Here is a 23,840-nt window from a genome sequence, read left to right as displayed (position 1 = left end):
ATTGTTTGCTGCTGATTCTCCTGTTACTTTATGGGTGTTCTGTAAGTTTTCACACCAGATTCTCTGGGAAATTTGTAAATCTGGGGGCAGGTTTCATTCAATAACATCGTTGTTGTGGCAGGTACAGAGTTGAGTGGGCTGGTCACGTGCTTCCCATCTGTCAGCCCATCACTGTTAATAGGTGCTCGAAGGAAAATTGCAGTTATTTTGTGCAGCACTGGATGCTGGAAGTTCATGTGTCAGGAAAAGGGGGACAGGGATGGAAAGTCTTTTGTAAGACTTCATTTTTTTATTTTTATTTTTTTAATCTTCAGGATATATATATATTTATATATATTAATTCTACCTTTTTAGGGGCAGTTATTTTTTGTAATCTTGTTAATTTGGACATCTTGATGCTCCTTGAAGAGGATGTTATACTCAGTCTGGATTCTGCCTACTCTGAGACACTGAAACTCAGGTGGATGCTTTTCAGCACTGTTGAAGTGCACATGAAGGCTGTTGGAGAGCTGCGGAGCACGTTTTCCTGACTTCATGGAGGTACAGCTCATTCACAGGAGCCAGCTATTGACATCTCTTTTAACTACTGTGTATGTTGATATTTTATAGCCGTAGAGTTGTGCTGCAAGGTCTGGCAGTACTGCAGGAGCACTATCCACCACAGATACAGGTACCTTGAATGCAGGATAAAGCTTCAGCTCTATATTTTTAACAATGAAACAATCTTTCCTTGCTTTCCTTGCCTGAAAGCCACTCCAACAAGCCAAATTACCCACACTGGTGGCTTCCTTGAATGCAGTTCTTCCCACGTGATAAATGCAGAAAGCTGTGCTAAACCTGGTCTGGAGGCATCCTGGAATGTTTCAAACAGCTCAGTACTGAAGGGTTTTGTTATGGTGTGTTACAGAATGACAGTAACCGGACTGATTTGCTAAAATGGCTAGTTTGCCATTTATAGCACAGGACTGAACCTGAAGTCATCTAACTATTGACTGTAACCACAGCTTAGTGGGATTTTTGGCGTGATTCATCTCTCCTAAGTTTAGCTGCCTAAATAGTAGGCATCTCATCTGAACCAGTCATCTAGCTTAGCCTCAAAATTAATCATCAGAGATAAGCAGCTCAATGGGTCAGTCTGACCTGTGTTAGGGAGGGTTCTAGCAGCAACAGGCAGGTAAGTCAGCTCAGGAAAAAACTGTTTTTTGCTGGTTTTTTTGTTTTGTTTTAGTTTTAACTTTCACCCAATTCACTGACTTCTGGCAACAAGGCAAGAGAAGGCCCATCCTTTGCTGTGTTTTCAAGAAACATCTTTTAAGCTTCAGCTATCAGTATCTTTCCTTGTGATTGTAGAAAAAGTTGTTTGAAGCACCAAACTGAGTTTTCTTGCTGTTATTTTTTTATTTCTTATTGTTTCTTCTGTGAATTAGAATAATTTCCATGGTTGCATGAAAACTTGGAAAGAGATGTTCTGTATTCTTTATTTTAACAGGACTTTCCAGTAATCGATAGCTGAACTCAAGCTACGTGTTTCAGTGCTTTCTCCTTTAAAACATAGATCAAACAGTGCTGTGAACCCATACATCTTCCCTGTCAAACATTTAATTTATTGTGCTGTTCATTTGTAACTTGAGACTGGAGAACTATTGGTTGACAAAAGAGGATGGATGGCTTTTTTATTGAGTCCTTACACAGCTGGCAGAAGATAGCAAATGGAGGAAGGAAATGTGAAATACTCGTTTCCAAATTTCTAATAAATCGTGGGTGGATCGCAAAGGGTTTATGCTAACCTGTAACTATCACATTGCATTTTCAAAGGGTTGTGAGTTCATTATCATTTGTCTCATTCAATGTGGTTAAACTGAGAGTCAGAGAGTACGCTAATAAAACTTACATAGTGACAGACAGCAACTGTTATTATGGGTATGTAATATCAACCATTTTTAACTCAGTTTTAGCTCTTGCTTCATTCCTCTGGAATTAAAGTAATGTTTAAACAGTTCTTGTTTGGTGTTACTTATCCTATTATACTGCAAGAGCTCATTTTCACCTTAGTCCTCAGAGATGCTCAAGAAAATGTGTGGATGTGGTTAGTGCTATGGTGTTGATGGGTCCGTGGTTCAACTAGATGGCCTTAGTGATCTTTTCGATCCTTAATGATTCTTTGATATTGGGAAGATGCTGTCAGCAGCTCTCTTCTTTGGTAGCCGCTCTTGACATTGAGCTGGTTCATGCACAAGATGCTGCTGTGGGCAGCGCTTGGGAACCAAGGTGGTGCTGCTGCCCTGAAGCTCCCACTTATGGTGCAGACAGCCTTCACCCCCTGGTCGTCCTGCCTGTTACATCTCTTCCTCTGATCATCTTGAGCTACATGAAAATATTACTGTTTTATATAATGCCCAAGTAAACTAGTTCAAGCTAATGGTTTAAATCTTAATTTAAATTCGTGGTTTAAATTTAATTTTCTTTTTTTTCTTTTTCTCCTCCCATAATGCAATTGTAAGTTCCATCTCAAGCTTTGGGGACTTTCAGCTCTGCTTCTCTGCTGTATTTGCATCAGCATATCCACACCATCTTTTTCTGTATAGGTAAGGACCTTACTTCTGTTTGGCAACTTTACCTATTTATAATGTTCATATTCCTACCTAACGCCTAAAGCATGGACCTGAATTTTGTCTGCCAGGTCTCCTGCGCTCTCAGCATTCAGTGCATGCTTCTACTATGATTCCTAGTGGGAAAAAAGAACCAATTACCACAATAATTACTGGATTACTAATCCAGGAGAAAATTTTATTGTTTCTGAGTTGCGAATGTTTTGTCACTGTGATACCTGGAAAAGAAAACTTCAGGGAATTTCACTCCTAACATATATGAATTTAAAATACATATATATTTTTTAAATGACTGCTTTACCACAGGCTATCAGTGGGTATAATCCATGCAATCTGAACTTCAAAGTGTTTTATGATCTAATAACAGTAGAAGACTTGTATCCACTCACTAAAGGGGGACAAAACCTATTTAGCATAGTAATTAGAGATTGTGATGGGTTTCAAGTTATCCATCTTGATGGACTGGTTAGAATACAGATCTGTATTTTACATCTCTCTAACATTCCTGGGGTTTTTGTTTCCCTTTTTTTCTCTGCTTGATTTTGTGTGTAGGTGTGTTAGTTAAAGATGTTATTGCAGTTTGCACACACGTGCACATAGTGTGTAAACTAAATAGCAATTAGAAAAGAACAGTGGAAAAGCTACTGTGCTAATAAAAGTGTTTCTTCTCAGCAGAAGGTGAGTGAATGCATTATATGGTAGTTCTCTTAAGAACTGTACACATGAAGCCAATGCAAAGAAGGGAATATCTGAGCTTTTTGAAGAGAAGTGGAGTTAATGTTTGGCCATGCCTTAATGAACGAGCTAAGTCACGTTGCTTTTACCTAAACAACATGAATGGCCCTTCAATCAATAAACCCAGTATTGAGGACTAAATGGTTGTCAGTGTATGGCTGCAAATGTCAAACACCGTATTTAGAAAAACATTGACAAAACAGAATTTTTGCATTTGTTTATTCTTAGACTTAATATAGTTGCATAGTAATTGGTACTGACCATGGAAACAACATGTAGAATTAATATGATTGATTTTTTTTTTCTTGAACCGAAAATTGCTTTTATGCCACAACTTCATTATCTAGAAATCAGAATGATGAAATCTTACAATAGAGAGCATAAATGGAGCAGCAGAAGTTAAAAATAAATAAATGCATTCACTCTTATTTCATTTGGAAAAGTTCCTATGTACAACAGGCAGAACAAATGAAGAGGAACAGGTAGATCTGATCTGCTGTGACAGAACCTAACAGGCTTAGCTGCCTTCTGCACATTGCTGACCCCACTGATTAAGCACCACTCAGACACTGCTGTTTGAAAGCTTTTAAAAATCCTTAAATCTTACAACATTAAAGACAAAGGGAGAAGGCTGTGTAACTTGTAGGAATTAACACTTAAAAATGTCTTTGTGTATACCCCTACATGGAACACTTGTCACCTTGTCTTCAGCAGGTAGTTTGTAGAATCTGTTGTTGGTGTGTTCCAGCAGATTGTCTGGCTTGAGATCTTAATTATAAATGCATTCATATTCATATTCCCTGGTCTTTCATCTGCAGGTAACCTTTGAGTTTCTTGAGATTATCTCAGAAATTACTGCTTCAGATTTCAGTGTCATAAACGGGTACCCAGCTGCTCCCGTCACACTTTCCTCAACAGAAAGCCTTATGGAGCTTCTCTTATCCAATGGAAACTCCAACCCAGGCTGGCAGCTTTTCAGTTTCCTGTGAGCCTGTGGTGTTGAGTCAAAGCAGCGTGCTCTGGGACAGCCTGTGTAGCAGACCAGCCTGTCGTGCTCATGTCCTCAGTGTTTGCCGGACGGGTCTACAAGCAGTTTGTTATCTTAGCCAAAGGGGAAGCCAAGCTGCACTGGGGCTGAGCAAAGCCATGTGTACTGGTAAGTTCACATTCTGGCATGTCAGCATCCCTGGAACTGATCTGTGAGGAGCCAAAGAATCTGACTGGGCAGTAGGAGTTATTGGACAGGTGCAAAACTTTAGTTCTACACTTTGGTTTTGACCAGATCTACATGGCTCATCCACAGGGCTATCACCAGTGCTCATTAACACAGTGTTAATGAGCATTCTCAGTAACTGTTACATACTTCTACAAATTATTCCTGCAGTTGTCTCTAAAGGGACTGATTAGAGCATGCTAAGCTAGATGGTCTGCACTAATAACTTTTGATGACTGTGTGCACACCAAGATGTAGGTAGGTATCAGGAATTAACTGCTGTGGGACTGCACCTGCACACAGGGATACCCCACACCTACAAACACTTTCCTCAAGGCTTGCATGGCTCTGTGTATGATGAGACTTGGCAGATTCAACATCTTCACAAGGAAATTCTAAACAAAAATTATGTTCCAGTTGCTTCATGTGAGCCTGTTGCAAATTGCTTTTCCATTCTTTTTAAAGAGCTCTACTGAACTTGGAACTAAGTAAATGAAAAGAAAAAATACAGTTGGGAAAAGATCCGTTAGAATTAAGTTGCAATTATTGTAAACTACTGTCACACTTCAAGTACTCCTAGTTCCTCCCTTCTTCTTTTATTTCTTTCAATACGTAATGGGCTTGTTCAGCAAGCGAAACAGACTGCTTCAGTAGCCCACTCTGTACATTGTTTTTTGCTAACCTTTTGTCTGCTTTTACATCTTGCCACTTTACCAAGGAGAGGCATGGGCGAAAGCCTTCTTTCAGACTGTTTTTCATTTAAACTTGTTGCAAATTATTTAACAGGTTTTGTGTGTCCCAAGTGCATCTCCAAGTTCATTGTAATGGGTACTGGAGTCCTTGGCAGCATTGGTAGGTAAAACATGGGTTGTCTATGGGATGTTTAGATATTCAACAATGGTTTCTGAAATTCCAGACGTAACCTTGGCCACACAGCATTCCTCTTCTCCCTATAACATTTTACAGTTTTACATGCATTCTCTTTTTTTCCTCACAAGGTAATATAAAACTACTTCCCCAGTCTTTTAAATGTCAAAGATGCACACGGGGGATAACACGGGAAAAGGTTTTGTTTAAAATAGACTCAGCAACACTGAGGCAACTAATGTTTCATTATGTTGCCTGGTGAACTAACCCTGGAGCAAATCATGCAGGAAGATGAATATGTTTTGAAGGCTTTTGAGAACAATGATTATTCTTCAAATGTATCCTAACTGTAGAAACATGCCTAAGAAATAAATCTTTTGTTTACACAAAGAGAATACATAAGTGTTCATTATCTTTTAGAAAAGTTTCATCACTTTATATGTGAGCCAAAAAAACCTACCTCTATATTTGCACCTGCCTAAATATTTCATCTTCTCTCCTGCTATAGTCTTCATAGTTTCCAATCTCAGGTTGATGCTTAGAATCAGTTTCACTAATGTTCAAGAACATGAACATGGCTTTTATGTCACGGCTGTCTCCACGTGTAGGAGATGAATCAAGTCTCTGTCCATATATTAGACACTGTGCCCTCCACTTAAATTTCAGCATGCCATTGCAATAGTTTCTTAGTGCAGAGATGCAAATAATATTCATTCAATGTATTTCATAGCTGAGCTCCAATCACGCAAAACAACATATCCTTGCTGTTACTGCTATTATATTCTCTTTTTTCAGTATCCATTATGAACTTTTTCTGTAAGTCGACATATTTCTTCTCTCTCCCTCAACAGTACAAAATGGTAAGAGAAGGCTAAAAAGAATACTAGACTTGGCTATGTGTGTCTTAGTTTTAGAGCTTTGTTGGATGCATGTAGAATGTGTGCTTTTTGTTTAAGTGTTCTTAGTTTGAAAGAGTGAGATGGATTGTACTTTTCTCCATTACTGTCTTTTTGGTGCATCTTCACATAGGAATGTGTTTGTCTCTTGGGAAGCTGGCAGTGTAAGCGACTGAAAAACTAGCTAATAAATCTGGGATTAATAGGGCTGTAGACAGCGAAGTACATAGGCGTAGGAAGGATCACCAGCCACTGAATGCTGCACATCTAGAAACTGTCAATAGAGAGTATGAAAAATGCAAAGGACAAAACAAAAGTAGGAGAAGTTCCAGCTCGTTTTTCTGCTTGCTGAAGCAATCTCTCACATCAGCATATCCTGGTCCCCTAGGGAAGAGTTGTTCTTAGGGCTTGATCTCGCTTCTATTCACAGCCAAAGTAAGTCTCCTTTTAACCTAAAGTGGATAGAATCAGACCATTAATGATTGTCTCTGCAAAAATAGAACCAGCAGAAGTAACAATGCTTCATGTTATACTATACTCTGTATACAAAGTAGCTCTCTATTGTTGTGTAAAATTTGGTTCCAATTTAGAGGTATTTTGAGGTGGGTATTAGGTCTTTAAAGCTGATTTTTCCAGTTCTCTTAGTTAGTGGACCAAATGATGGAAACAGATGCTGTGCACTTGTGGTACTGAGGACAATTTCTATCTGAGGGGGAAAACTGCAAAGAAATTTTCTGTGTGCTGAATTAAATCCCTTAAAGTCGACTGTGGCCAGGAATGTAAGTAAATTAGTGCGGTGCTCTTGAATTCAGTGGAGCCACACTAGTGGCTATTACCTGTGATTGATTGTCATTGAATAATGCAATTAAGTTCCTTGTTTATTAACACAAGGATGAAACAAGAAAGGGAGAAAAGCTGCTACCTCTCTACCAAAACTGGTCAAAGAAATGAGAACTGCTAAGGATTTAAATCACTAGCACTAAAAGACCTACCTTTGATTTAGCAGGATATGAAGCTTATTGCTCTGGTTTCATTGGTATTCTATAGTGGTTCTTTATTTAGCTTTTTCTTTACCTGAATAATAAGAGTTCTTGCAATGTGGATGTTGTATATGCAAAAAGCATGACTTCTGATATTTCCCAACATTAGCATAAGAAGTTTATACTCTATGGAGAAATACCAATGCCAGGCCTTGCTATAGCTGTCATTTTAACTTGTAACTCTTTGAGTGCCAAGTGTGGACCCCTCTGTGAAGAGGGAGACTGTATTTCTAAGCCTTGGGTCTGATGCAGTCTGCTCCTTAGCTTTGTGGAACAGAAAAGTTGCATTTAAACTAAGTCCTGAATTTACAAAGGCTTTTTATTTCCAATATTGCACTAATATGGAATTTATTTATTTGTTTAAAAAGCACGCTCCCTCATTTCACTTTTACCTTCTGCAGTGAAGTCGTGCTTCTTGTGGCTCTGACCCCAGAATCAGTTGCCAGAGAAATAAATGTGATGACACAGATTAAATCCACGACTCCAGTGCAGAATCGAGTGCAAGGAACAAAGGGGAAGATAAGTGCTTTTCTAAAATAGAAACATTTATTAGAAAAATCCATTTGTTTTTGTCAGCTCTGTTTGAACAGATTGTTCCAGTATCAAAATCTCCACTTAATTGAAATATATATATATTTAAGTTTTGCAGTGATCTTGTGCTCCTGGGTCTTGTCCAGTTTCCACTTAGATAAGCTGAGAGGCTTCTGCTACTTTCAATGGGCTTTGTTTAAAAGCTCTGTTAAAAACTCCTCATGTCTGACAATGCTAAACTGAAAAGGCAGTATTGAAAGTAAGTGTTTGTCATGTAACTATCATAGAGAACCCAGATCTAGAGTGTGCTGGACTCTGTGCTTTTCTCTCAGCCTCTCTTAAATGCAAAGGGAGAGAGTCTTTTCCTAGAAGCACTTACATAGAATAAGATTTTAAACCATGAGTGTTGGCATATCAGAATTCCTGATTACCCAAATATCTGGAAATCTGGCCTTCCTCAGAAGTTCCTACACTATTTTAGCACAGATGTAACAGTTATATCTGCAAATGAGAAAAAAAATGTTCTGCAATAAGACTCGTCTGGACTGCAAATTAAAACATTTAAAGAACATCATTCTTTAATTTTAGGCTCATCTTTAGTGGAATGGGGTTTAATTGATTCCCTGCCTACTCCTTGCTCAGCCTTTGCTTTCTAAACATAGGATGTGCTGCTCAGGTCCATGTTCTCACTTTCACTGTTAGGGAGAAGCTGGCAGCTCTGAGGGGAATGGGGTGAGGCCAAATACTGAACTGCTGCTGGAGGCTGCTGTTGACTACAGAAGGAGTTGAAGTGACCAGCTGAGATCAGCTTCTAGGTGGGTAAAGCCAGGTGAGATGCACACTACCTCTAGCAAATGAGGGATGTGGTTGGAAGCCTTTCTGTCCTTCAGGAAAGTACATGCTAAGAAGCTGCAGTCCAGCTCTCAGCCAGAAGGTTGCATTCTCACTGAAAGTGGGTTTAATACTTAAAGGGGAGATGGATAATTAAGACTTCATCTTCCAAAATATTAAATATTGATTTGTAGACATTTAGAAGCAGGCATAAAGCTCTCCTGAGAACTGGCAGCAACTGTAAAAGATTATAAAAGATTTTAGTTCTCCGTGTAGAATTTAGCATTTATTTTTTGTTTAAAATTTATGGAATGAGGATTAAAATAAATCAGAAGATAACGTCTGGCCCTCTAAGCACCTACAAGTCCTGCTCCATGTGACCACTCAGAGGCAAAATGGATGTATGTGGTTTTTTCAGGTTTGTATTGGCTTTTGGTTTATTGAAGTGTCAGGGGGTTTATAAGCTCTTCAGCTCCAATTTTTATTGTTTTATCCAACTACTGTCACTTCTTATCAGTATTAAAGGCAGAAATCAAAGCACAGGACCCATGGGATGTGACGTTTCAAATGTACACCATAGCTTTTCTTTGTCATTGTTCTGAACTATGCACCCTCTGCTCCTGACAGCACACCCACAACAAGGTAAGGAGGTGAGTTCACACTTTGTTAATTCATTTGTGAATTAAACAAAAGGTTGTTTTTTTTTTAACTATAATGTTTTTTCTGTACCCCCCCTCTCACTTCCCCCCACACCTCCTTTTTTTATGATTAGGGGAAATTGATGCAACACAAGAGGCCCTACAGGACATCCTTGCCTTAGGCAGCAACTTTGCATTTAGCATTCCACTAACTTTAAGTTGGGAATGTGCATGGTTGCATCTATTCAAGGAGGTGAAAAGAAAGTATTCTAGCATAGCTGTTTCTAACAGGTGACTCTCCCTGAGAGAAAATGACCCAGCTTTATTAACTGGGTTAGAAAACTTGGCTCTGAGCATGGCATGTGTTGCTCTGAGTCAAGGCTCTGAGCTGCTGTGCGCTGGATGCAGCCGTGTGGAGAGTTCCATCTGTGAGGTTACTTGGATAGCTGTGCATCTGCAGGAAGGAAATAAGTTGAAGGTAGAGCAGGAGTTAAGAACTTTCTTTTTTTTCTCTTACCTTTTCTTTTCAGCTGTCTGTGTGATGGAAACCAAGATGAATTTTCCCAGTTCATTTTATTTGGTTTAACAAGTGTATTGAATTTAAGGGATGACATTTTCTGTGTTTTATTCACAGTAGTTTCAAGTTGATCAAATCTATTTCAGATTGTTCCTTAGTTTATGCAGACTCACTTTAAGTGTAAACAAAACATGTATCCATTTTATCACTGGCTCCATTTATTAGGTTTTAAAGGTACATTTCCACCATGCCATCAAGAGCAGTAAGGGAGGGGGAGGAAGGGAAGAGTAGTGACAGAAAATCTATTTGACAGAGTAAGTAGTCTCTTTGCACGTGTGTGTATATAGGCGTGTGGTTTTATGTTGGTAATGGCAATGGCACTGATAGAGCAGACACGTTTTAGCATGACTATGACAAATAATAAAATAAGACACACTTATTAAAAAAAAAAAAAAGATGTTTATTGGAGATGTGATTATTTCCTATCTACAGCAAATGGAAAATTGACTGAGACGAGAGAAACCAGCAAGTGAAGGGTCCAAATTGAAACACTAAGTTATGTCCATGTGGCAAGGAAAAAGTAATTAAAAAAAAAAAACAACAAACCTCACCAATTTTAAAGGGGAGAAAAGAGAGGTAATACAATTAAAGACAATGGTTAAATCTTACTTAAAGCTCTGCAATTGTCAGAAGTATATATTTCATTACAAAGATGCTGCAGGGGCATAATTGGGGGGAAAGACGTTAAGGCAAGACAGGCAAATCTATACATTCACACATTTCATATTTATTTTTAAATAAGCATACAGGATATTTTTAAATCCTTGGAATTAAATTAAATTCTTCACCTTCTTTGACTGTTTCAGCTGGGGTGCTGAGCCAGGAGGGAAAGATGCTTCATGTTATTTTCATTTTGACATTTTTATTGTTAAATGTTGTGCGCTGAGTTGAATTTTGTTGTGTTCAAGTTTAGATATTTGAATCTTGAGGTCTTTTTATTCATCCTGTCATCTGTCATTGATGTAACTGACTTCTCTGACAGCACTGACAGGATTTATCCAAGAGTTTGCTCGATGACACTTTATAAAATCAAATATAAATAAAAGGGCCCATCATCTGGGGGATATGGGATTGGAAGCTGGTGGGCGTTGATGGTGCTCAGTTTTACAAAGAGCTATTCAGGAACTCATCCAACCACCTCTTACAGATTTATCTTTTTTTGTGTATGACCATGTTCGTATTCCCTTCAGGTCGAGGGGCAAAATGTCATGTTTTCTTTTTTTTTTTCCCCTTGTTCTTTCTTTCCAAAGACCTGCCACACGATCAAATATGTACCTGCTTTTTTTTTTCTTTTTTCTTTTTTTTTCTTTTCATGACATTTCAGAAATACTAAATATTGTATTCTGGTGATAATGCTTTCCCAAGAAGGAAGGCGATGGCCCATTTAATAATGTATACTTCATTTACAGCATGGAGTGTTAGCCAACTACTTGTGATGATACTTCTTCCAGGCATAATACTGTTATATGCAGAGTTCTAACTACATTTTTAAATAGAACAACAACTGAATGATACATTCAAAATAATTCATGGAGAGGAAATAGAAGTATTTCAGCATGGGAGAATATTTATGCATTATTTAACAGCGATAATGTTTGAATTCATACATTATGCAAATGCTGTTATAATCAGGAAAATGAAAGAACTTGGACTGCTGCAACATCTTTAAATCTACCATTAGGTACTTATTTGTGCATATCATTTAATACTGCACAACATTACAGTCTGTCACTTGAAGAGAGTTATCAGAGACCAACAGGTTATAAAAAACAAAGCTGATGAATTCCAGGTTGCTGCTTTGATGCTAACACCTATAAATTTATCAGCAAACAAAAGTAAAGGCTTTAATGGTAATTTACATAAACTCCTCTTGTGGAGACAAGTTACTGGGGTTTTATGTACAGTTCACATTTTGGATTGTGATCCTTGCTTATCCTCACCCACACACAACAGACCAGCAAACAGTGTGGGCTGACACAGAAAGAAAATTCTACTTATTTTCTTAATGTATCAGTAGCTCAATCCCTAGCTATCATCAAAACCAGCATGCCTGCTCATCTAATGCCAGAGAGCTTTGGTTTAGTCTCCTATTGTCTTCAAGATAAAATATAAAAATGTCAAATAGGCTCAAATTTGATGAAAGGCATTTATAGACCCTCCTTCTTGCTACTTAGATCAATTATATCCTTGCTTAATTAAATCTAGCAAACCCCATGTGTATGCGTGCGTACTTGATTGCAACATCCTCGAGCCGCTTTTCATGTATGTACCATTCTTTGTGTTTTTGCAGTTTGAGTATGCATAGAGGTCTTCTGTGGGAAGAGGAGCAACAGCTTGCCATGCACTCTGTCCACCAAATTGGAAGTAAGTGTTGCACCTAATTTTATTAATTTTTCCTACCAAACATTATCCATGTTTTGTGTATTGAGAGGGCAAATGACTTTTCTTAATCCATTAAATGAAAGCGGCCCATCACTTGTCATGGAGTTATTTACAGAAATGGCCAGTGGAGATAAATTTATACTCTGATTTCCATGTTGTATGGCAAGCAAGAACATTTGCATGCAGATGCCATCAATCCAGCATGTCTCATAAACACTATATTCATGTAATAGCTCAGAAAACACAGAACAGATCTTCCTGGAAGTGAGTGGCATTTGGACTCAGTTTGGGTACTCACCAATTTGAATCCAGTCCACAGCCTGGAATTTTCACTGTGCTAGAGTCTTCCAGAAATTATTACTTTTTATGGCAGACTGGATGCAATACTGTTTGCTCCTCTATCACAAAGACTGTGCCAGGGCTTCTGCTGTAAAATCTCTCACTAACAAGAAAACACAATTCAAACAATATATTGTGCTCCTGGCTAAGAACTGGCATACAAAAATTCATCCTGGAAATTTTTATTAGTAGCAAACAACACTAACTTCTCAGAGTGCAAAATAATGTATGAATTCCCTTTTGCTGAGCACTAACTAATTTTTATGGCATTGTAGTAATCAGTTGTCGTAAAACTGGCTTGGAAAAGAGAGGAGCAGTAAGATGCAGCAGGCACCAATGGTGCAGTAACAACATGTACCCACTCCAGTGCCAACTGGAGATGACCAGCCGATGATAAGGACACAGAGCTTTAGAACTGGGAGTGTCCTCATTTCAGCTGGAACAGAGCTGATTTTTCCTTTAGAGTATCTGATATGTTTTTGCTTGAGGAGAAAAACAGTGTCAGTGATGCACAGATGTTTTGGTTGTGCAGCGAAGTGCTATATGGAGCCAAGAACGTTCCAGTTACTCAGCTTCTATTGTCCTGACAGCGAGGTGCTGGGAAGGGACAGAACCAGAACAGCTGACCTGAAATGGACAAAGAAGTATTCCATAAAGATATGACATCATACAAAAAAAAGTCCCAAAAACTGAAATAGAAAGCAGACACAGAAGAGGTTGAGAATAACTGTGTGCAATTAGATCTGATATGAAAAAAATTGGCACCAACTTCAAAAAAGATACCCCAGTCAACTGTTGTGGTAATTTTCATTTAAAGCACTATTAATGGTAGCTAACTGCTATGCTGTTTGCCTGTAACATATCCTTATATGAGTCAAAATACTGTGCTTATATACAAGTAGAATTAACCATTTCTATGTACATCGATGTCACCACCAATATATATGTACCTCCATAGTGAACATCTGATCATTGTTCCTATCTACGCGAAGATACCATGGATAGTATTTTTCTCTGCATCAACACCGAAAAGGGCTCAATTTCTAAGCGAACCTTTTAATTCAGTCAATAATGGGGCACTCATTCACCTAGCAGGTGCTCTGTAAGTCCATCCGTCTGCCCCTTTTCTTGACTTCGCTAATTCCTTTGGGCTTTAATTAGAAACACTTCAGCAACACTTCCGAAAACATGCAAATGTTGAGCCTGCCACTAACAGTATTATTAAGATAGAGTCTTAATTCATTTTTCTTTGGGGGCAATATGTTTCTTTTCCAGTTTATTGTAGCAAACACTGTCATTTCCACTTCTTCCAATGTCTGAAGATTTCTGGTTTAATAAATGCACATATTAGATGCTATTCTCTCTCAGCTTGATAGGTGTATAGTGTCAGAAAAAAGAAGGTCACAATGATGTTAAATTTGCTGCTGAGTAAAGGATCAGAGTGTAAATGAAATCTTAAAAGATGGGAAATGAGAATGTGCAAGTGTAAATAATGTATTAATTATTGACAGCTAAGGGACCGAAGAGTCCTATTTAGTAATGACATCTTCATTGTCACGCTGCCTGACAATATCTCAGGTATTTTTACTTTAATAAAAGGTTTTCCCCCCAAGACAGTAAGTATTTCAATTTTCCTGTGTAGCTTTATTGATATTTTTTATTTTCTTTAGCTTTTCTGTATCTTACTGTATTCCAAGTCCTTGATTCAAAAGGGGATGAGGGAGTAGTGAATTCCCATTGGCAAGAGATTTCAGTACAGTACAAAATATTTTTTTCTTATAATAAAAGATCACAATATTGAGGTGCAGAAGGAAATTCCACCTTGTCTGTTGTTTATAGAAGTTAAAATGCAGTTTAGGAAGATACATGGGTTAGCTAATGGCTTGCTTTTGTCAAGAGGACTTTATGGTAATGACTTGTGCTTATTATGCTGGGAGCTGAATTGCTTTCACTGTGGCTTCCCACAGTGGTCTGCTTTGCTTCCCCAGCTCATTGGAGCCCACCTGCAGGCAGCCCCGGGCTGGGGAACCCTCTGTGCAGTGCCCTGGAAGACAGAAAGTGCTGCTAAGGGTTGGGGAATAGAGCAAAAGAAGAGGTATCTTCTGCAGGTGCCCTCCAGCCCATTGATCGCATTTTCTCTGTCCTGGAATAGAACTGGGTGACATCTTAAAGTCAAATCCTATTTCCCCTTTAAAAAGGCAAATCCTGGTCTGTGGAATTATTTAGTGCATTTCTATTTAATTAATTGTTAGAGATAAATTCTTGCATGTGGGAAGATGGGGGAAAAATAACAAGCAAAAGAATTTTAATTCATTGTTTTCAAATCATTTTTTGATGGCATCAGAAAACACGCTCATCTGAAGAAGTTCCATTTCTTTGATGAACAGATATTGAAATTTTTACACAAGATACAACTGATGAAACATTTGCCTGAGATTTCCCATGTGTCAGCCACACACAGCCCAGCTGTGTTTCCAGCCAGCAGCACTGCTTACCTGTGGAGCAGTGCAAATGCTCTCCTGGCCCGTAGTTCCGCTACTGGACTCTGCAGGGAAATAGCAGCCTTGTTACAGCGATGCTCCCATCTGCATAGCCTGCTTCCATGGTGTTGACACCACTAGGAGAAAATATGCTTCCTGTTTAAGCAAGTCTGTTGTTTCTTACAGGGTGTGTGTCAAACGTTAACAAACGCCATATTTGATGCTTCTTCCTCTGCTCAAGAATATAACTTTATCAAAACGAAATTTCCTGCTCATTTGAGCAGTATCCATAGCAACAGTACTGTACACCTGTGATGTATGGGCACAAGCTGTTACAACCTATGAACTAGCAGGATGGAGCCATGCCCCACCCCCTGCCATAGCCAGGGTACATCTCCCATGTATCCATGGCACCTGGTTTTTTGTGGTCCGTGTCTGCAGTCAGTGCGTAAGATGGTTGTGTTTGGAATCTGTGCACTTATATTTAGTAAATAAATACAAACACGCTGCTCGCATGAAGTTATACACTTGCAAATATTCAATATATTCCTGTTCTGAGGGAAGACTTTATAATGCAAAAATTATACAAAAATAAAAGCTCGTGCTTACATTTGCTTCCGTAAGAGTTTCCTAATTCAAAAAATTCATAAAATGCCTCACTCTTGCAGATCTGTCAACCTGTTAATAGTATATCATTAAAAAGTGAAAAAAGCAACGGCATGCTGAATTATTTAACTATTGTTTTAATAGTAAACTGGAAGTAATTATGCACCTTTGGCTATCAATATTGCAAAGAGCCTGCTGCCGTTCGCTCTGTAACTTTTAGTGAAATTGAACTCACTAGTAAGAAACAAATGGTTGCATTTTAAAGAAACCTGAAATTATTTCCCCAGGTCATTCATAAGGTAGATCATTACACAGAAACATTATCTTATGCAGAGGGGGGGGGGAAGCAAATGCTTACTAATGCAATGGAAATGGTGTTTGGAGTTTTCTGCGTTTATTAGCTTATTTAAGGAGGCAAATCTCAGAGAAGATCCTTGTTTGAAATACATGAAGTATGAAACCCTCCGTAATCATGGGTATTATTCTCTGACATACTACATAAGGTTAAGCATAGCGGTTCCTGCCTGTCCCTGTGTTCTGGCATGTGACTGTGTTCTCATCTTCATCTTCGCTCTCAGATCTGCCCTGCTTTCCATTCTTAATTCAGTATTGCCCATTACAGCAAGCGAGAAGCAAAAGGAGCGAAATGTGACATAAGATACATTCATGCTTTCAAAACTGATAGCGGGCTGCCTGATTTTTTTTAGTGGTTTTTTTTTTTTTTCATCCCCATTTTTGTTATATTTTTATGCCAGTGACTGTAGGCTCTCTGCTCTAAGAGCAAAATCTCTTGTTCTTATTCAGCAAACAAAGTGGACAGTATTGTTCTATTCGTACTGGGGAAGGAAGTTGGGCTGAGGACTCACGTCACATAGGCTGCAGCCATTGAGACAGTTTGGTTATGGCTGGGGACTAGAAGGGAATGGAGCATTTGCCAGCAGTTTAAGGATAGGAGGCAACTATCTCCTGTTATTCTTGTTTTTTATAATAACTATTTTTTTCCTCAAGTGTAATTGTTTTCAGGTTTTCTACTAGGAAATATCTGTCTTTTATAAGCTGCTAATACTCTGCTTTAGGCAGAACACGGTGCTTGGAGCTTATGGAGCCTGATTTCAGGGAAACTAGCAGCATTATTGATTTTCATTGGGCTTATTAGGATCAGCGTAACATGCACTTTTGCTATACTAGATTGTATTTGGCTTTCATCATGAAATCTCATTACACTAAAAAGAAATGGAAACAAGTTATGCAAGTAAAAGATTTTTCAAAGTACTATAATGAAATTACTTTGCATCTGTGAAAACACGCTTTGGATGTAGGTCGTTCAAACCCTGAATGCTTCTGGTTAGACTCTGTTCTCATTTGCTTTTGAAAATTAAAAATAAGATCTCTAGCATTAGTGGAATTATTTGAGATTCATGCTAATGTAAATGAAGGTCTAGCTTGGTCCTAGAGGTAGCCGTGCTGTCTGAATCCTGACGGTGAACCAGTGGGTTCCTAGGAAAGAGAAAACCCACTTGTTTGTCTGCTTGCAGCTAGGATGGAACATATTATAGCCTTTTAGAGGTGTGTGAATTGCCTGTAGTGCCAATTGCATGCTCCTTGTAAACCCCAAGCCAGGATGAGCAATGGACAATAAGCTCATTTTCACCTTTTTGTTACAGCGGGGCATTGGCTTGCTGCGTCTGTTGATGATGGCAGAGGAGGCATGAATTGGCAGCTCGGCATGGCAGTGAGGCACAGATCCTACTGCCAGGGCTGTGCAGGGAGGTAGTGATGCCATCCTCCTGCATGGGGTGACAGCAGACATGGGGGACATCTCCATGGATGGGCAAACCTTGGCTCATGGCATGCCAAGCCAGTTCCCAGGGCTGAGGAGAGGTCTTTTGTTCACTGGCTTTCATTCTTTCTTTTTTAAAAGCACTTTAGATTGGTGAAATGGAAAAAGAGGGGGAAAAAAAAATTCCCTGGCATGTTTTGATTGTGCCTCCTAGAATTTCACGTTTCCTAATGGCCAGGATGGTGATATTTTTGGAAATGTTCTAAATTTGATGAAAGGCATGTCCTTTTGAGAAGGCAAAGAAAATTAACTTTGAAGAAATAGAAAAGGTGATATTCAAGCTTCCTTTCCGAATTCATTAGCACATTTCAGATCATAGAGAACAATCTATGTAAGGTACCAAAACCAGCAGGCAGCACTCAGTTATAAACAGTTATGCAGAATAGATGTCAAAAAGCACTAATTCAAGATACAAAACTGCAGTCTCAAAGTTACCTGGAGAATCGCCCTAACTTAGCATCAGTCATTATATACACAGTTTTTGGATAGATTTGAGTTGTTTTTGTTTTTGTTTGTTTGTTTTTACAGAGAAACTGTAGTATCTTTTGTACTCTGAAATGGACTGATCACTCCCTAAGCTGGAAAGCTCCTTTCATAATTTTTCAAACACAAAAAATACATTCCCATAGAGGAAGGGTCCCCTGAATATACCCTTAATTGCTTTTTTTTATTTGTGAAAAGGATTCTCAACCTGCTGACCACACAACTTCATGGAAAAGAGATCTCTTCCATTGTTGTAAATGACACTTTCCTATAATACTACAGAAATACAGAAATAAAAAGTGCCTAATCCACCTGATAATAATACCTGATTGTTCAACAATCCAACAGTTCTCTGCTGGACTCTGCAGACCAAATGAAAGCAACTAGTCAGACTTTTCAAGTAGAGACTGTCCTGCAAATAGTCACATTCATAGGTCTTAATATTAAAATAAAAGAGAGAATAGCACATCAAATGAGAAGTCAGCTCATTTGCTGGTGCAGCTCAGGGAGACTTGTTGTTGATGTGTAGCAGGAGAGAATTCTTTCTCTAACTGCATGTAAGGACTTCATTCAGATCTCAGCTTTAGAGTCAAATTAACTGAGAGAAGAAAACATCATCTTTCTGACTTCCTACAAAACAACTGCAGCAAAAAGCTGCCTGAACTTACTAAGGCAACGGTAACAGGTGCTATGGGTAGCTGCTGGGATTCTGTTTAATATTAATCTAAAATAATTTAAACACCATCTTAATAGCCTTATTTTATGTCTCTTATCTTGATTTTAAAAATTGGAGCATTCCCCTCAGTGCAGTTAATAGGGTCAGTCTGTGAGCCTGTGCTGGTTACCATGCCTTCAGTCATGTGGAATCCAAACAGCCATTATAATTTGTTTCTAAACAGATCAAGAGCTATTTACCATCTCAATGTTTTGTGCACAGCTGGGTGTCTGGCAAACATCCAATATCCATTAACATTTAAAAATTAGTCCCATAATGCATCTTTTCCGTGGCTTGAGGAGTATACACACTGACACATGTTGGGAACCAATTATATTTGCACCACCATTAGTCTGACTGCATTCAACTTCCCAGTAAATGAGGGCTAATTTAGTTTCCAGAATGGTGTATCTTAAATTCATGCAATGACCTTAGAGAAAGCAGAGTATCTGAAGATATAAAGAGGAAGGAAATGTTCAGAAAGAATAATGCTTCCCTTTTTTCTACCGAAAACATAAGAGTGCATTATTATATATTCCCAGCATCCATGCCTGTCCCTGAAAACCAGATTTCTCTAATTCATTACTTCTAAAATTTGTAAGCAGGATTTATGTGAGAAGGAATCACACTGATACAGTAAACTCCAAGACCTCCTTGCTCAGATCAAACCTCCTAATGGACCTTTTTACAAAAGCAATTGAAGGCCTGCCTGTAGCAGGTCTGACTCTTTGTGTTGCCAACTGTTTTTAAGTGTTCCATTTTCCCACCAGCAAGAGAAACTAAGAAATACAGGCTTCACAGTAAGTGCTGCCTACACTGCTTGTAAAATACATTATCACAATGCTATGAAAATGAAATGACCTCCACAAACAGAAGTCTGGCAAAGAGGTTTAATGAAAACAGTGAAATACAAAAGTATTTCCTGAGAAGCATAGTTTGCCAAACCTTTTCCGCCATGAGAAATTCCTTCAATGATGTGACATGGGGTGTCTAGCCTGGCTGTCATGTAAGTGAGAAGAGGGATCTTCAACACCTTTCCTTGCAGTGTGTCTCTGGGCAATCAAGTTCTAGACTGATGGGCGCTTGCTGCTGACTGCTGCAAAGTGCTGCACCAAGCTGAGCTCAGTTCGCTTCATCTGTGTCACGCTGCTTAATAAAACTAAATTGCTCCTACAAACAGAACACTGCTCTGCAGCCTTTTGGAGTTCAGAGATGGATCAAAACTGTAATTTTTGCTTAAAATTCCTTAGAAGAAGTTAAAAATCTCAAGAAAACAGGGCTTGACTAACTGGGCGTAAAAAATCCATCGAAGTGAAGGCTGAGTGATGAGTGCGCTTCCTGCTGCAGCGGTGGGCACTGAGGTAACTGTCCTCCTGGCACCACAGGCTGAGCAGAGCAGCTGAGGGAGACTGGCTGGTGTCAGGCTGCAGGTTGATAAGTGATTTTATGAAAGTTTTATATATAAAAATATTCACATACCTTTACAATGCATTATTTATATGTATAAACAGCTTCTCACCTTACGTCTGTGTAGTTCAGAGCTGGCCATTGTCAGGTACTGCATCAACACTGTTTTTCCTATTTTTTTTTGGCTTGTGCAAGAAGTTGCTTTGTGATGAAGTGGCTCCTTGCAGATGCTCTCTTGAAACCATTCATTGCGCAGTCAGTATTTACAGATGCTGTTCATACTGCATTTGTTTCTAAATACATAGCTTTGTATTTTATCGGTTTCAGCGGAACCCATGCCTGTAGTCCACAACAATAATATATTTTCATGCATCGCTGGCAATACAAGGCTTCATTTAGACTATTGATTAACATTCTGATCGTATTAGGACTTGTTAGCTGTTCATACCTTTTTATTGTTTGGTGATTTCAAGAATTGACCTTTGCAGGTTTACAGTATCTAAGCAATTAGCCAGTAATAGATTAAATTAATAAAGAAGATTCTATCAAATCTGGGGGCTTCACAGATCTATCATTTTAATATCACTGTCCATTTCTTTCTTTACAGCATGTGCAGCCAGTGTCACTAGCAGAATCCCATGTATGACAGATCCTCCAGGAGGCTCTAGAGGTGTTGCCAAGCGGCACGATCAGTTAGCTGCGTAAAAGGTAAAGATGAGGTGTGGCAGGAAGGTTGCCATGTTTTCTTTTCTTGTCTTGACAGTCTCTTTTGTTTTTCATCTATGGATTTCACAAAACAAAACTCAAGCTAATTTTAATTTTTAATTAAAGTCGATGGCTTATGTTCATACTGATGTGTTTGGTGCAAAGAAGAATAAAAGGAAATACAGAGAGAATTTTGAAAGAGAAATGCATTACTTCAGCTTAATTATTTAGTTTCCAACTAAGAAACAGCTCTGCAGAGGTTGATTATCCTTCAGGGATATGTTAGAATAAGTGAACAATTAGCTTGATTTTCTGTTGAATATGTAACTTGTGACTCAGTATGTGATCTATTAAAAGGATGATAATTCCTCTTAAACTATGTACTAATATACTTGGAGTCTGTTACTGATGGTAAGAGCCAGTGGAATAACCCTGTCCCTCACCATAAGACACGGATTGCTGTCTTGTTGCACAATCAATGGGAATTTTAGGTCTTCTAAAGAGTGTGTTGCTTATGCACCAAGGAAGGAGAAAGGTAAAGCTTTCCTGTTGAAATGTGAACTGGCACACTACGCAACACTTCAGTGGCTTGAGAGGTGACTTGGAGAGCAAAAGTACTGCTAAAATTCCTGCATACATCAATGCCACTTTGCACACCTCAGTCTGTCAAACTGTGCTCCTTCAAACAGCCATGGAGTTTTGGTTTTTTCCTTTTTTTTTTTTTTTTTTAATTTTAAAAAAAAGTACTTCAGTCACCTCACAGAGCCAGGAAGATGCCATGCTCTGCCATGGGCTGTGTGCATACAGCAACATCACCTGAGGAGGTGATCCCGTCATCAAACACCTGAGCACAGCCACTCTATCCTCAGCACTGTGCCCTGCCCTCTGGCAGGGATTTGCTCCCAGATGTGTCACAGAAGTCACTGGGAAGTAAAAGGCGCATAGCCAGCATTTCTTTTCCTTTTAAAATGTGATTGTAAAAGACTGCAGCTTTTTCAGGTTTCCCTCAAAAGATCCCCCCTATAACTTAGGGCATGCAGCCAGACAGGCAAAGGCTGGCACCACTCCTGAGCTACTGTGGTCATACATTTTGGTTTCCATTTTCTGATGGAAGCCGGCAATGAGAGTGAAGCTTAAAGGGATTCTCTGCACTGAAAGGCTACAATGAGCAGCAGAGCACTGCTAGGATCTGCCTTATCAAGGAGTGCCAGTGGACCAGTGCTGAAAGCACTGTGGTCGGGGCACTGCACAATGGGGCTGTGCTAGAAGTCCACAGTGCACACATTACACTGCCTTTGAAAGTCTTTCTTTTACTCTTGAGGAGTTAAATTAGCATATAAGCCATTGCTATGTGTTTATGTTGAAATGTTACAGTAGAAATGTTCTGACTTGGAAAAGCTCAAGTACTCATTTTTCTTTAAAAGCTTTTGTGGACAAACTATAGCTTATTTCCTCATATATCTAAGAGGCTTTACAAGAGAGTTAAAACTGAAAAACAAGAAGAATACAGAGAAATAGGACCTATGTCTATTCAGATTGATACAGGCTTAAAGATATGTTACAGCTGCATTTTCTCATCAAGCGTCTATTCCATATAGAATAGTAGAGTGAAAAAAAGTGCAAGGATCTTTTCAATTCATTGAAAAATACCTTTTTGATGTTTTATCAGTGTACTGAAAGAGGTTCTGAGGCAGTATGGAATTATATAAACATACATATGTGTGTATATGTTTATAAAAGGCAATTATGGAAGAAAAAAGATGAGCATAGAACTGTAGCACAAATCCATTAAAGCATGCCAAGAGGATGCTTTTGTGTTGAATAAAAGTTCAAAAAACCTAAGGTTGCTTCTAAATACAGAACTAACCTGTGAGTTTGGATTTAGCACTGACTGGGCCTGTCACATATCCCATTAATGAGGCTCAGCTCTGAAGAAAAGGAGGGAATAAAAATGGTCTGTGTGATGAGCTGTACAATGCAGTAATTGGTTCAAGCTGAGACATCAGTGGCCTTTAAGAGCAGAAGAAGAGATTAATAAGAGAGCTGGCATATGCAAATAGTTTGTTCTATTGAATTATTTCAATACAGTTTTTGTCCTTTTTACAAATTAGGATTGGCAGAACAATCAGGTTGTGGACTCTGGTAGCATTACACACTTTCTTTCTCAAACTGTAGGACATTGGTGGTTACACCCTTACCAAGGCCTCTCCATGTTGATTTTACCACAGAACTTTGGGGACCATCTCCTGTGTGGCCCACTGGCTGTCAGGAGGCTTGGGGGTCGGGGGGGGGTGTGGAGGGGGGGAGGGTCTGAGGTGCCTACAGGAGGAGTTAGGCGAGAGCTGCACAGGTTGAATTCTGGCAAGTCCAGAACCATCAAGCAGATCTATAACTCAGGGCAACATGTGACACAGGAAGATCCTCCGTGAATGTTTTCCAGTTCTTAAAAAAAATTTAGTAGAAGTCAAATTTAAAAGATGCCAAGGACTAGTTTTTCCTGATGTGGCTTCTGAAGTGACTCCACATGATCCTTGATTTCAGTTTGATAAATTTACTTTATAAACCATGAGCATCTGAGATGGATCATTCCAGGTCAGCCAAGACAACACAGTTCTATCCCTGCCTAGCTGCAGGTGCCAGTCTGCCCTCCCAGCAGCATAGATTTGGTACAAGTCAGTTACAATTTGGAGGACCAGAGTCCTATCCTGTTCATTTAATCTTGCAGAGAAAATTATCTTCATTAAAAGTCAGAGCCTGACATTTACTTTTCCACACACACAGGATTTCTAAAGCTGTATCCTGGCTACTACCCTCCCTTTACAGCTCGGCACCCAAAGTGCTACAGGCTGGCCGTGCAGGCTAGCTTATCTTATTAACACCATTTCCTATGAGTTTTTCTTTCTCAGAGACTGAATTTTCACACAAGTGAGAGCAGAAGTGATCATA

The 23,840-nt window shown here is 39.0% G+C and overlaps 1 long non-coding RNA gene across 1 annotated transcript; it reads right to left on the bottom strand.

The window, feature by feature from the left end:
- Window positions 1-3,557: 3,557 nt before the first annotated feature.
- Window positions 3,558-23,125, bottom strand: LOC116653763. Its single transcript, XR_004308180.1, has 2 exons — window positions 15,154-23,125; window positions 3,558-6,772 (listed from the first exon to the last, which is right to left on the bottom strand). It is a non-coding gene; the product is annotated as an uncharacterized LOC116653763 (long non-coding RNA).
- Window positions 23,126-23,840: the final 715 nt, after the last annotated feature.

Source organism: Coturnix japonica, chromosome 8 (genome assembly GCF_001577835.2).
Source record: "Coturnix japonica isolate 7356 chromosome 8, Coturnix japonica 2.1, whole genome shotgun sequence".
Classification (NCBI taxonomy): domain Eukaryota; kingdom Metazoa; phylum Chordata; class Aves; order Galliformes; family Phasianidae; genus Coturnix; species Coturnix japonica.
This window is presented reverse-complemented; position numbering and strand designations above follow the sequence as displayed.